Raw genomic sequence first — 13,308 nt, 5'->3', positions numbered from 1 at the left:
CAAATCAAACACAAGAATGAAATCAAGTAGGGCTGTTCAAACAAGACCGCAAAAACGGAAACCGAAATGTTTGGTCGGTTTTTTATAATACAAAGTTACACATTTCTCTACTAAAAACCGAACCGAACGGATAAAAAACCGAAAAAATTGACAAAATCGATCAAAACTGACCGTTTAATCGGTTACTTTTATGTCAAAAAAACCCCAAAAAACAGACTGAAACCGACCGCGAACACCCCTAAAATCAAGGATGGAAAGCACTAGGGTACTTAACGTCACGTCACCTATCCAATTCAATTCCCTTGGTCCCTTAATCCCTAATTCCTCTATATATAATGACAATCGATTTTCCAACCTATTCAATGTTCTATTCCTAGATACATCAGACGTATTCTCAATATAAATCCCTGTTATTCCTAACAATCGGATTAATATATCAAAAGCCCATTAAGAACTATGAAAATCATTTAACGATTGCATAAGTCACAAACCTATATTCCTATGGTTCATGCACCCTATGTCATCTATGGCTTGAGGCAAACCCTAGATATCTCCTTCCGGTCTCAATCTAGGCAACAAATCAATTGAATGATGGTCAAACTTTCAAAAGCATTAATCACACCCATAGACAATCAAGAGAGAGAGAAATCAAGAAATTAGGAAACCAAGTTTATTGAATCTTCAAGGTTTGGTTACATTAAGACCCTAGTAAGAAATCTAGCCACTCATGGAAGCAAAATACATCATTAAACAAAGGAAATCAACCATAGAAACTAGGATAGAAAAGGAGAGAGAAAACCCCCTTGTAGACCCTCTTCTTCTCCAAGCTCCAATGGTGGCTCCAAGCTCTCCAATGGTGGTAGAATGAAACCCAGCTCCAAGAACTCCCCCAAAACCCTATTTTATGCCCTTTTATACTTCCGCAAACTCTTATGTCGTTTCCAAAACAAGTTGGAGTCGTTTTGGCTTAAAAACACGTGAATTAGGAACTTTTTCGTGAAACTGCGCGTGCTGTGAATTGTACCTCCGATCGATCAGAAATACAATCTGCCTCCCCGAGTTTTTTGGTATTTTGGCAGGTCCGATCGATCGGGAATGGCTCCGATCGATCGGAAATCTGTTATGGACTCCAAATCTTCATTTTGCACTCTTTTTCTCCCTTTCTTGCCTTGACACCTACAATATGCAAATATAGTTTTCTTAGGCAATATCAACTCTTAATCAACTCAAAATGGGATGAACTCATGTGTAAAGGATGTACAAATGTATGTATATATTTGGCACATCAAAAACCCCCACACTTAACCTTTGCTCGTCCTCGCGCAAATTGAGAATGAATAGAGGAAGGAAAGAGTATTTTTCGTTAAGCTCAAATGAAAAAGAAAATAACTAAGATCTACTCTAAATAAGTAACTAATCTATGCCACTTTCGTAGGGCTCACGATGACACTTAGCATGTGTCACAAGCCTTTAAACCCCTAGGTAACCCTAGTAGGAGGAGTTGTGTCTCCTGAGGGTTTACCAGAATGATACCCACAAACATTAAACAACTTCAATGCCAAAATTCATGCCATCAACAAGAGTATAAAATGAACTCACAATGGCAACCCTATCCACACTAACAAACCAAACATTAGGGCATTCAAACCAATAAAAGCATTCCTTCAAGAATCTTATCTCATCCACTTTGCTTATAAATTCAAGATATGATGCACATAATAGATTTCACTTGATATTTGGCTTCAAAGTGACATAAACAATGGCCATGTAGTCTTCCAAGAACAATAAGAATCAAAAAGCAAATACATTGAGCATTTATTCAAACTTCATTCTTATTCACATTTTTTTTCTTTTTCTTCTCAAAGGTGACTTGTGCAATGCTCAACCGCCTTAAGCTTTCTAAATGACTCATGTAATGAGCTTTCGACCAATGACTCCCAATCCAATTGGCTTAGGGCACTAGGTGTTAAGACATCCCAACGGATCTAATTACCCGAGTCAAAAAGGCTACGAGGTTAAACTAGTCACCAAGGCACTCTAACATTCATTTCCTACCTTTTTACGCGAAACTCATTGCTTGCTAGGAAAGAGGCCCGGTTACTCAGCAGAAAACTTATGAAAGAAACCATTTATTCATAAACACAATTTTTTTTCTCTTTTCTATTCTTTTCTATATATTTTTTTTCATTGCTCAAGTAGTGCTACTTAGAATCAAATTGATCTCAAACAACCACAAATGTCAAAGTCAAGTCATATTTCATACCCCACAATCAAGTGTTCCATATTCACAAAAGCACAATGGACAAAACAATTTTCAAGATAGGAAAACTCAATTGGAAAAAATGTCCATAGCAAGATCCATCAATGCTTCAAATATCACAAAATTCATCCAAATACACTCAAGAATGACATGGCATAAGGCATTTGAAGTCAAAAAATTTATTTTTTTACAAAAACTAGAAACCTAAATTCCCACCCCCACACTTAAAATATGCAATGTCCTCAATGCATGGAATAGGTGAAAATAGAAATAAAAAGATAGAGATAGAGTAATAAAACCTGGGTTGCCTCCCAAAAGCGCTTGATTTAAAGTCTTCAGCCCGACTTCCCTTTTGGATTCAACCGGGATCCTTGAGGGTTGTGGTGTAGACTCCCCTTGATGGCTTCTTGAGATTGACATTTGATTGCTTAGGTGTCATGTAAGGAGCATAAGCTTTCATCACCACCGTTTCCTTAGGAAAGACATTTTTCTTCATTTTCTTGGTATTCCTCTTCTTCTTTTTCTTGCTCTACTTTTTCTTCTCCTTGGGATCTTCAACTTGAGACTTTTGAACTTCAATTTCAGCTTGGGTGGCTGCCTTGGGAACTTCATGCTTGACTTTGGAGTCTTGGCCTAGGAGAACTTCTATCAGAATATAATGAGCTTCCTTCTCAATAGTGTCGGGAATGACCATGTCAATATGCTCCACTTGGAGGCATTGTTGAGAAACCTCCTCTTGCCTTCTACTGTCAAATACTTTAAAAGTGATTTGGTCACCTCCCGCACCTCTTAAAGTAAGCTTCCCTTTTTCAACATCAATCAAAGCTCTTCCGGTGCTCAAGAATGGCCTTCCCAAGATTATGGGAGTAGTAGGATTGACCTCCATATCCAAGATAAGAAAATCCACCGGGAACATAAGATCACCCACCTTCACTAAGATATCCTCTACTATGCCAAGAGGGTATTTAATTGATCTATCCGTCATTTCTAAGGACACTGTGGTTGGATTAATCTCTTTCACTCCAATTTGCTTCGCAACCGACAATGGCATCAAATTGATGCTAGCTCCAAGATCACATAAAGATCTTTCAATCAAGGTGTTTCCAATGGTGCACGGGATTGTGAAACTTCCCGGATCTTCTTGCTTAATTAGGAGCTTCCTTTGCACAATGGCACTACACTCTTCGGTCAACTGTATCTTTTCATGGTCCTTCAATCTCCGTTTCTTGGATAAGATCTCCTTCATAAACTTGGCATAGCAAGGAATTTGCTCTAAAGCTTTGACAAAGGGGATGTTCATTTGAAGCTTCTTGAATACCTCTAAAAATTTAGAGAATTGATCATCCTTTTTCTTATTGCTCTTTAGCCTTTGAGGAAATGGAATTGGAGGCACATAAGGTTTGACTGGAGGTGCAGGAAGAGAACTATCAGGCCAATCGGGCTCAACTGCATATCATGGCTGTATATTTTTCAACTTTTCACCCTTTTCTGCATCTGGCCGATCAATCGGGATGGGGTCCGATCGATCAGAAATGTCCCCTGGATAGTTTTCAGCTTCTTTTCTGTAGTTCTCCTCCTTCTGCAAAATTTTTGCCTTTTCGGCATCTAGATCAGAAGCATTTTTAACCACCTTACCAGTCAGGAGAGTGATTGCCATGGATTGCTCTTTCTCCTTCCCTTTTGGATTCACCTCCGATTGGCTTGGCAATGTACCTCTTTCTCTATATGACAAAGTGTTAGCTATTTGCCCCGTTTGTACCTCAAGATTCCAGATAGAAGTTCCATAGTCTTGCATCAAAGTTGCTTGAGCTTGTAGAGTGGCATCGGTTTTGCTCATGTATTGCTCCGTTCTTGTCAGAAATTGGGAGGAATGAGTTGTAAGTGTATCTAGGCCTCCGGCTAGCTTTGAGAACATCTCATCAATATCCCTCTTCTTCTCTTGGGGCTGCACTAGATGTTGAGGATTTTACACATTTTTGAGTATTGCTCCAAGAGAAGTTGGGGTGATTCCTAAATCCTGGATTGTAGAAGTTAGAATAAGGATCATTGCGGGGTTGATTGAAATTACCTCCACCAATCGCATTCACTTGCTCACTAGAGTTAGAAGAAGAAGCAATAAGACACTCCCCCGTAGGATGGTGTCCACAACAATAATCACAAGAAATGTAGGAAGGTGTGCTTTGCATAGCATGTACCCCTTGAGCTTGATTTAGCGTCAATGCATCAATCTTCTTTGCCGTAATAGCCAAGGTAGACATAACTTCATCATCTCTACAACTTCCCCCTTGCATTGATTCCCCCTCACCGAGGACCAAGAGTTAGTAGTCTTGGCCACTTTATCAAGTAATTCCCGAGCCTCCTCTTGATTTTTGGTCATAAAAGAACCTCCCGCAGCCGCATCAATAGTCTCCTTAGTATGCATGCACAACCCATTATAGAAAGCTTGGTACACCACCCATTCCGGAAGACCATGATCTGGGCAACTTCGAATAATTCCTTTAAAGCGCTCCCAAGCCTCATAAAATGATTCAAGATCCTTTTGGGCAAAGGACATGATATTCGCCCTAATTTGCATCACCTTGCCCGGAGGAAAGAATTTCATCAAGAATTGCTCCGCCATCTCATCCCAAGTGGTGATAGAATTGGGAGGCAAAGACATCAACCATCCCTTAGCCTTGTCCCTCAAAGAAAACGGGAATAACCTCAACAAGATAGCATCCTTAGAGTCTCCGTTAATCCCAAAAGTAGTGCACACATGCAAGAAAGAGCGAAGATGGACATTGGGCTCTTTAATGGGAAGACCATAGAAATTCACTGAGTTAGAGATAATGTTGATGATAGCCGGCTTGATCTCAAAATTAGTAGCATCGATAGGACGATAGCGGATGCTTGAAGGATTTGTGTCCCAAGTAGGCCTAGCACAATCCTCAAGAGAGCGAGGATCAAATTGCCTAGGAGGGTTTTCAACCGCTTCACCACCATTTCTTCCATTAGCACCTCCACCATTACCATTGCCATCATTAGCATTCATGCCTCCACCAAGATCACCAACATTGCCCTTGATTGTATCCAACCCCTTCCATTTGATTATTAATAAGCTCCCGTCTAAGATTGAGAAGAGTCCTTTCAATCTCCAAATCAATAGCAATTAATTCCGGATTAATAAAACGTCTTCCCAAGCTCATACAAGAGAAGTAATTTCTGTAGAAAAATAAAAACCAATTAACACAATTGAAAACGTAATTTGACACAAAAAAACAATTGCCTCAATCCTCGGCAACGGCGCCAAAAACTTGATATGGATTTAGTTGCAAGCGCACAAATCGCACAAGTAATAAAGAGGTGAGTAAATTATCGTTTCCACTAGGGATGTGTTGGCAATAAAAATCAATGTCAAACAAGCAACAATTATGCAAATTGGGGAAGAGGTTTCGAGATTGGTTTGTTTTGATTTTTAACTAAACTAATTAAAAAGAACAAAGACAAATCAAACACAAGTATGAAATCAAGGATGGAAAGCACTAGGGTACTTAACGTCACGTCACTTATCCAATTCAATTCCCTTGGTCCCTTAATCCCTAATTCCTCTATTAATGACAATTGATTTTTCAACCTATTCAATGTTCTATTCCTAGATACATCAAACGTATTTTCAATTTAAATCCCTGTTATACCTAACAATCGGATTAATATATCGAAAACCCATTAAGAACTATGAAAATCATTTAACGATTGCATAAGTCACAAACCTATATTCCTATGGTTCATGCACCCTATGTCATCTATGGCTTGAGGCAAACCCTAGATATCTGCTTCCGGTCTCAATCTAGGCAACAAATCAATTGAATGATGGTCAAACTTTCAAAAGCATTAATCACACCCATAGACAATCAAGAGAGAGAGAGAAATCAAGAAATAAGGAAACCGAGTTTATTGAATCTTCAAGGTTTGGTTACATTAAGACCCTAGTAAGAAATCTAGCCACTCATGGAAGCAAAATACATCATTAAACAAAGGAAATCAACCATAGAAACTAGGATAGAAAAGGAGAAAGAAAACCCCCTTGTAGACCCTCTTCTTCTCCAAGCTCCAATGGTGGCTCCAAGCTCTCCAATGGTGGTAGAATGAAACCCAGCTCCAAGAACTCCCCCAAAACCCTATTTTATGCCCTTTTATACTTCCCCAAACTCTTATGTCGTTTCCAAAACAAGTTGGGGTCGTTTTGGCTTAAAAACACATGAATTCGGAAATTTTTCACGAAGCTACGCGTGCTGTGAATAGTACCTCCGATCGATCGGAAATACAATCTGCCTCCCCGATGTTTTTGGTATTTTTGCACAAAAACTTATAAAGCTCGTCTATGGAGAGAATTGAGCAATTCCAAAGCATCAAAGTGGACAGTTGTAGTCTATTTGGCTTTCTTAGAAGTCTAACATGATAGTTTAGTCTTCGTGCAAGGTTTCGTGAGGTAAAGATGCGAATAGACCAAGTTATGTTGAAATTGCACAAAAACATGTAAATCTCGTCTATGGAGGGTGTTGAGCAATTCGAAAGCATCAAAGTGGACCGTTGTACTCTATTTGTTGTTCCTAGAAGTCTAACATGCTAGTTTAGCCTTCGTGCCAGGTTTCGCGAGGTAAAGATGCAAATAGACCAAGTTATGTTTGAAATTGCACAAAAACGTGAATTGCTCGTCCATGGAGAGAGTTAAGCTATTCCAAAACATCAAATTGGACCATTGTACTCTATTTAGTGTTCTTAGAAGTCTAACATGCTAGTTTAGGCTTCGTGCAAGGTTTCGTGAGGTAAAGATGCGAATAGACCAAGTTATGTTGAAATTGCACAAAAAGTAAAAAGCTCGTCTATAGAGAGAGTTGAGCAATTCCAAAGCTTCAAAGTAGACCGTTGTACTCTATTTAGTGTCCTTTGAAGTCTAACACGCTAGTTTAGCCTTCGTGCAATGTTTCGTCCAAATCTTCATTTTGCACTCTTTTCCTCCCTTTCTTGCCTTGGCACCTACAATATGCAAATATAGTTTTCTTAGGCAATATCAACTCTTAATCAACTCAAAATGGGATGAACTCATGTGTAAAGGATGTACAAATGTATGTATATATTTGGCACATCAACCACTATGTTCGTGTCGAGTCTTGGCATATCCTGATATGACCATGCAAAAATATCATGGTATTCATGTAACAAACCTATCAATCTTTTTCTATTTTCTCCTTCAAAAGCTACACCTATTCTAACCTCTTTTTTCTGAGCTTCAATTCCTTAATTAACAACCTCAATCGTTTCCTTGTGCGGTTGAATTATCTTTTCTTCTTGATTAATTTGTCTCAACTTTTCTGGTGATGTCTCAAATTCATCCTCGACGTCAGAGTCAGATTCGACATTGTTAATGAGTGCACCAAAATCTGGTTCATTAGGTTTATCTTCTTCATTATCATCAATTTCAATCCTGTAAAATGGAATGTGTGAGATTTGGAATTTCGAAGTGATTGACAAATAAAGGTGAATAAATATGGGAATTCTGAATGAAGACTTTTATTCATGATGAGCATAACAAGAATACCAAAAATATGGGAACATAGAAATAATGAACATGCAAAAGCCGTACTATGAAAATTCATCGAAGTAAAGTAAAGACATGCTCATTACAAAAACTCAATCAGTGGCCGTGAGCTAGACCACAGATGGTAGTGCATACGAAGATAACTCTCGAAGACTGTTGATAGAAATTGGCAATTCCAAATTGGTCTAGTTGTTGAGCTCAAAACCTGGAGGACGAGGGATCACATGGTAGGGTTTAGCAGCAAAGTTTCGATCCTCTTCTATAACAACAACATGGAATTCCTTAAACTGCTCGAACAACTCTCGAAAAGTTGGCCCAGCTTGATCCATTCCAACTTGATCCATATGAAGATTAAGAGTCAAGTCCCCCAAAACTACCCCAGTATTGAGTGGATCAGCTTTTTCTAAACATCCAGTTCTCGCCCCTCAAGATGAGCGGTCCCCTTTGCCTGTTTCTCAGCCTGTGCCTGCATCTTGTTAGCTCTACTTGGCTTATACCCCAGCCCCAGCGCTTAGCATGTTTCAATATGGTTATTGGCTTCTTTATCCCTTGCTCTTTTTTGCCCAGACCTCCTCCTACTCGAAATCCCATCTTCAACATAATTCTACCAATAAATTTAGCCACCTTTGACAATCGGGGCTGCATTAGAGGCTGCTCTTCCTTTACAAAGCTAGTAGTGGCAATTTCAAAGGATTGAAATGAGCTTTCAATCCCTTTGCGATGGTGTATCAATGTGGAGTGAATTTGATACGCTAGCTACCATCCATTCAGACTGACCTTCAATAATGTAGACCCTTCCTTCATTAGCAAATTTGAGACTTTAGTGCAAAGACGATGGGACCGCGCCGGCGGTATGGATCCATGGTCTCCCTAACAGACAATTGTAAGTAGGTGATATATCCATCACCATGAAAGGAACATTGAAGGTCACCTTTGCAATCTCTAGCGGGATCTCAATCTCCCCCATTTTCTCTTTTTCGGTTCCGTCAAAGGCCTTAACCACTTCTGGTACTTGCTTCAGATAGGATCTATCAATTAACAACCTATCAAAAGTCTCTTTTGGTAAGACATCCAGCGAAGACCCATTATCAACCAAAATACTTGCCACTTCGAATCCCCTACACATGACAAAAATGTGCAGTGCCTTGTTATGTCCCATCCCCTCATCTGGGAGCTCCTCTTCAATAAATGACAACAGGTGAGCTATAAGCACATTTCGCACTATCCCATCAAAAGATTCTATCGATATCTTCTCCGACACATAAGCCTGATTCAACATTTTAAACAATACCTTATGGTGTGGCTCTGAACTCATAATTAGCTCCAAAATGGAAATCTTAGCAGGGGTCTTTTTCAGTTGATCTATAATCATATACTCGCTTTGATGGACAATCTTCAAAAACTCTTGAATTTCACCATTTGTCACTGCTTTCTTCACTTCTTCACATACGATTAGATCATTCTTTGAACCTTTCAAAATTTCATCTACTCCAACAACTTCTTTTCCTTTCCTTTTTCTTTCATCTTCTGCTCCTAACACTGGGTTACTATTTGATTCTTCTCAAGAATAGAGACGTCCACTTCGGGTCATTCCACTAACTCCTGAAATGTTATCCACGACACCCTCAAGATCTTTTTTCTCATATATCCATGGAATAGCCTTGTCACCTGCACAAGCATGCTTTAGAGGAAGTGAACTTTCGACAATCGATCATTCTTCTAAAAAGTATTACAAAACAATCAGCTTTGCGCGCCCCATTAGGCCTCAGTCCTTTATAGAATTCATCCCTAATGACATTGACAGTCTCTAAATGACCTGACGTCACCCCAAACACTATCTTCTTGCCATCAATCAAAACTTGTAACCTTTTTTGAAATTGCAAACAACCTTCTAGAGAGTGTCCTCATATGCCCTTATGAAATTCGTAGGTCTTAGACTCATCATAACCATCATACCTTAGTATCAAGTCCAATTCTTCTCTTTTGATAAATCCCTCCTTTTCCAAGGCATTCAACACCAAACCCAAAGGCATGGTTACCTTAGCAATTGCCCTCTTAAACTCACCCGAATCCTCAACAACATTGGTGCCTCCATTCCTATGATCAGGCAGAGGATTGTGGGTCACATTGGGCTTCTTGACCCCATCAAAATTCAACCATCCAAAATTGATAATATTTTGCACAATCCTTTTAAAGGTCAAACAACCTTCAATTGAATGTCCTGGCAAATCTCCATGATAGACACATGTCGCCTCCAGGTCTTACCAAGGAGGATAAGGTGGATTTTGGGGTCCTCTTCCTGGAATAGGTGCAATTACTGACTGGGCTAATAACTTGGCGTAACACTGGGCATAAGTCATGGGTATAGGGATAAATTGCTCAGGTTGCCTTCGAGGTCTGGGTTGGTTTCAAAGTTTTGGTAATTCTAGCGAGGTGGTTGGTAATTCTGGTGAGGTGGCTGGTAATTTTGGTGTGACTACTGGTAAGTATTTGGGCTCGAATAATGATTATATGGACTAGACAATCTGGGAGCATTGTTTCATGGTCTGTAATCGGAAGTAGGAGAGCTATAAATGGGATTGAAACCATAATTGATGGTGTGCACATCATTTTCTTTCTTTTTAATCTTTCCTCCCTTCTGGGATTCTGGTTTTTCAAAAGTTGGGACACTAATGCTGATATTTCCTCTCTACATACACCGTTCAATATGTTCCTCGGCTCGAATCATTTCTCCTAAACCTGTATGCCCCCTCTAGCGATCTTTGAAGTGTATTGTTCCCGAAGCACATCGGTGAATGCGTTGACCAGATCTTGTTCTACAAGTGGGGGATGCATCTGAGATGCTAGGTCCCTCCAGCGATGGGCCTAATCTCAAAACCTCTCTCCTTCTTTCATGGTAGTACCTTGAAGGTCATAAATGGTAGGGACCTTCTCCACAATGTGCTCATACTTTTTAAGAAATAGGTTAGTTAGATCTTCCCAGGTCACAACGGAGGACGGATCTAAACTTGTGAACCAACGAGTCGTACCCCTTGTTAGGCTCTCTTGGAAAAAGTGAATTAACATCTTCTCATAATGTACGTATGGATGCTGATGGATCGTACTTAACACAAGAGGGGGGTGAATTGTGTCCCCAAATTCTGATAGGAATCTCTTTTTATAATTTAAAAGGAAATCAATGTCAATTAACAATTAGCACACAAATTTGAACTCTAATGATTATCCTAATCAATATTCATTTCAATGCAAGATGTGATACAATATGGTGAATGATCAATTATCAAATAATCAAGGAATTGCAAAAACAGATTTTTTCAAACAACACACTGCACACAGATTTTACAACTCAAATTTCACCTAGCAAATCAAGTCAGAATTCAATGAAATTTGGTATGCAGTATCACAATACCCTAATGAATACTATATAAAAAATTCATATTAAAATTCAAAGTTTAGCTATGTGAACAGTGCACGGACAGACTAGTGGTTCAGAAAATTCTGCAATCAAAACACTTAATCAATCAACAAGCAAGCAATGCAATCAAGAAAGTCCACACAGCAATTTATAGTAGTTCGGAGACTCTTCTCCTACATCTACTACCTAGGTTCACCAACCTAGGATTTTTCAACCTCCACTAAGGATGTGGTTTTCTCAAGAGCTCCACAAAACTCACAAGGGTTTTTAGGTCACCCTTAAAACTGAAGATTTCAAGACAATCTTCAAACTTTACAACCAAGGGTTTCAAGCACTCTCTTAAACTCAACCTCAACAAGGTTTTTGCCCAATGAAGGGACTTTTACAAGTGTTCGGTATAAATGGTTCACTCAAGGTTTGCACTAAGCAATGGGGTTGAGGAACACTCAAGAATCACAATATCACCTCACGGGTTGGATAGAAAATGAAGAATAATGAGGATTTTCGAATCTGAAAATAAGAAGCCAAATGAGAAGCACTCCCTCTTTGCAAAAGCAAAATAGTAAGGAAGCCTTTAGAGTGGCTTGGGTAGAAGCTTGGATTCAATGGCACAAACTAGCTTGGAAGCTTTGAGAACAAGAATTTCTTCAATGTAATTTTGGCTTCTCCAAGTTGGAATGAGGAAGAACCCCTCTTTATAATTTACCAAGCTCTTGTGATTTCCACCATTGGATCTTTTTCCATCTTCAAATCTCGACCTTCAATTACATGTGCAAATCTTGGCCATTTAATGAATAGATCATTAAATCTTGACCTTACAATATGTAGCCGTTGCACTTGCATTATTTTCCAAGTCTAGCTTTCCAAGATTTGAGTTGTCATGTGCACTTGCAGCCATCTTTGACAATTTGATCAAACTTGCACCAAATCTTGACCTTGGTATCTCCAACAATTTTGTCATCTTTGACCATGTGATCAAACTTACACCAAATCTTGGCCTTGGTATCTCCAATGATTTCTTACAAAATGTGTAGCAACTTGCAACCATCTTTGACTCCAAAAATCAAGTAAGATCTTCTTTTAAGTCAAAAATTGCAAGCAAGAATATGGTCTTATGCACAACCATTGGATTCACCTTTTAAATGGTCATCTTAACCCTTCAAGTCTTCTGTAATCTGATCCATTCATAATTCAAAACAATTCAATCTCAGCCATAGATTAGTGTACCATTGGAGCTTGTAGTCTTCAAGAATATCTTCATAATCTAAGTCTTATCTAGTAGCAAAATATACTTTCTCATCTCTTACAAATTTCAACCATTGCATTTGTCCTTTAGCTTCATCAATTGTCTTCTCACAAAAATCTGATCATTGACCTCAATAAAGGAAGCATGTGCAAGATCTTGTTTGATGAAGATAAGAGATCCTTCACATGACCAAACATGCCCCTCCAATCTTGACTTCAAACTCTGAATTTGGCAGCACCAATATATCCATATTATATAGCCCTAAGGCTAGTTCCAATCATCAATCAAAATGCCTTAGTGGAAGGTTGACGAACATAGGTTTTTCTTGGTTTTCTAGAGATCCAAGCTCATACTCGAAAACCGGACTTCAATTCACTTGAGCATACTGAATTCTGAGTCATATGAGACCACAATGATGATTAACCTACAAAGAAATAGGAGGTAGAACTCCCCAATTGCATGTAAGCTCAAGGAGCTTCATATGGAGCGCATAGATTAATTACATTAGAAAAACAACCCAGAAAATTCATATTACTGCATGATAAATCATTTTATATGTATTAGAATGTCCAGGTAAAATTTCATAACAATCGGAAATCGTTTGGTCACTCAACCAAGCAATTAGATCACTAATAGTGAAACCGATAAATTCTAAGTGTAAATTCAAAGTCATTTTACAAACTCAGTGTAAATGACCTTTTCTCTTGAACTTTACTAAATCAAATATGTTCATAGTGATGAAACTAAGATGCACACGAAATTTCATTTAAATCGGAGTTCATTTGGTTCTCCACGTTCACAAAGAACAC

At 38.8% G+C, this 13,308-nt stretch overlaps 1 non-coding gene across 1 annotated transcript; it reads left to right on the top strand.

The window, feature by feature from the left end:
- The first annotated feature begins 4,725 nt into the window (after positions 1–4,725).
- Positions 4,726–4,831, top strand: LOC119981590. The gene has a single exon (XR_005464195.1). It is a non-coding gene; the product is annotated as a small nucleolar RNA R71 (small nucleolar RNA).
- The last annotated feature ends 8,477 nt before the right edge of the window (positions 4,832–13,308 follow it).

This window comes from Tripterygium wilfordii, chromosome 16 (assembly GCF_013401445.1).
Source record: "Tripterygium wilfordii isolate XIE 37 chromosome 16, ASM1340144v1, whole genome shotgun sequence".
NCBI lineage: Eukaryota > Viridiplantae > Streptophyta > Magnoliopsida > Celastrales > Celastraceae > Tripterygium > Tripterygium wilfordii.
Note: the sequence above shows the minus strand (reverse complement) of the source record. Positions and strands in the feature narration are given on the sequence as shown.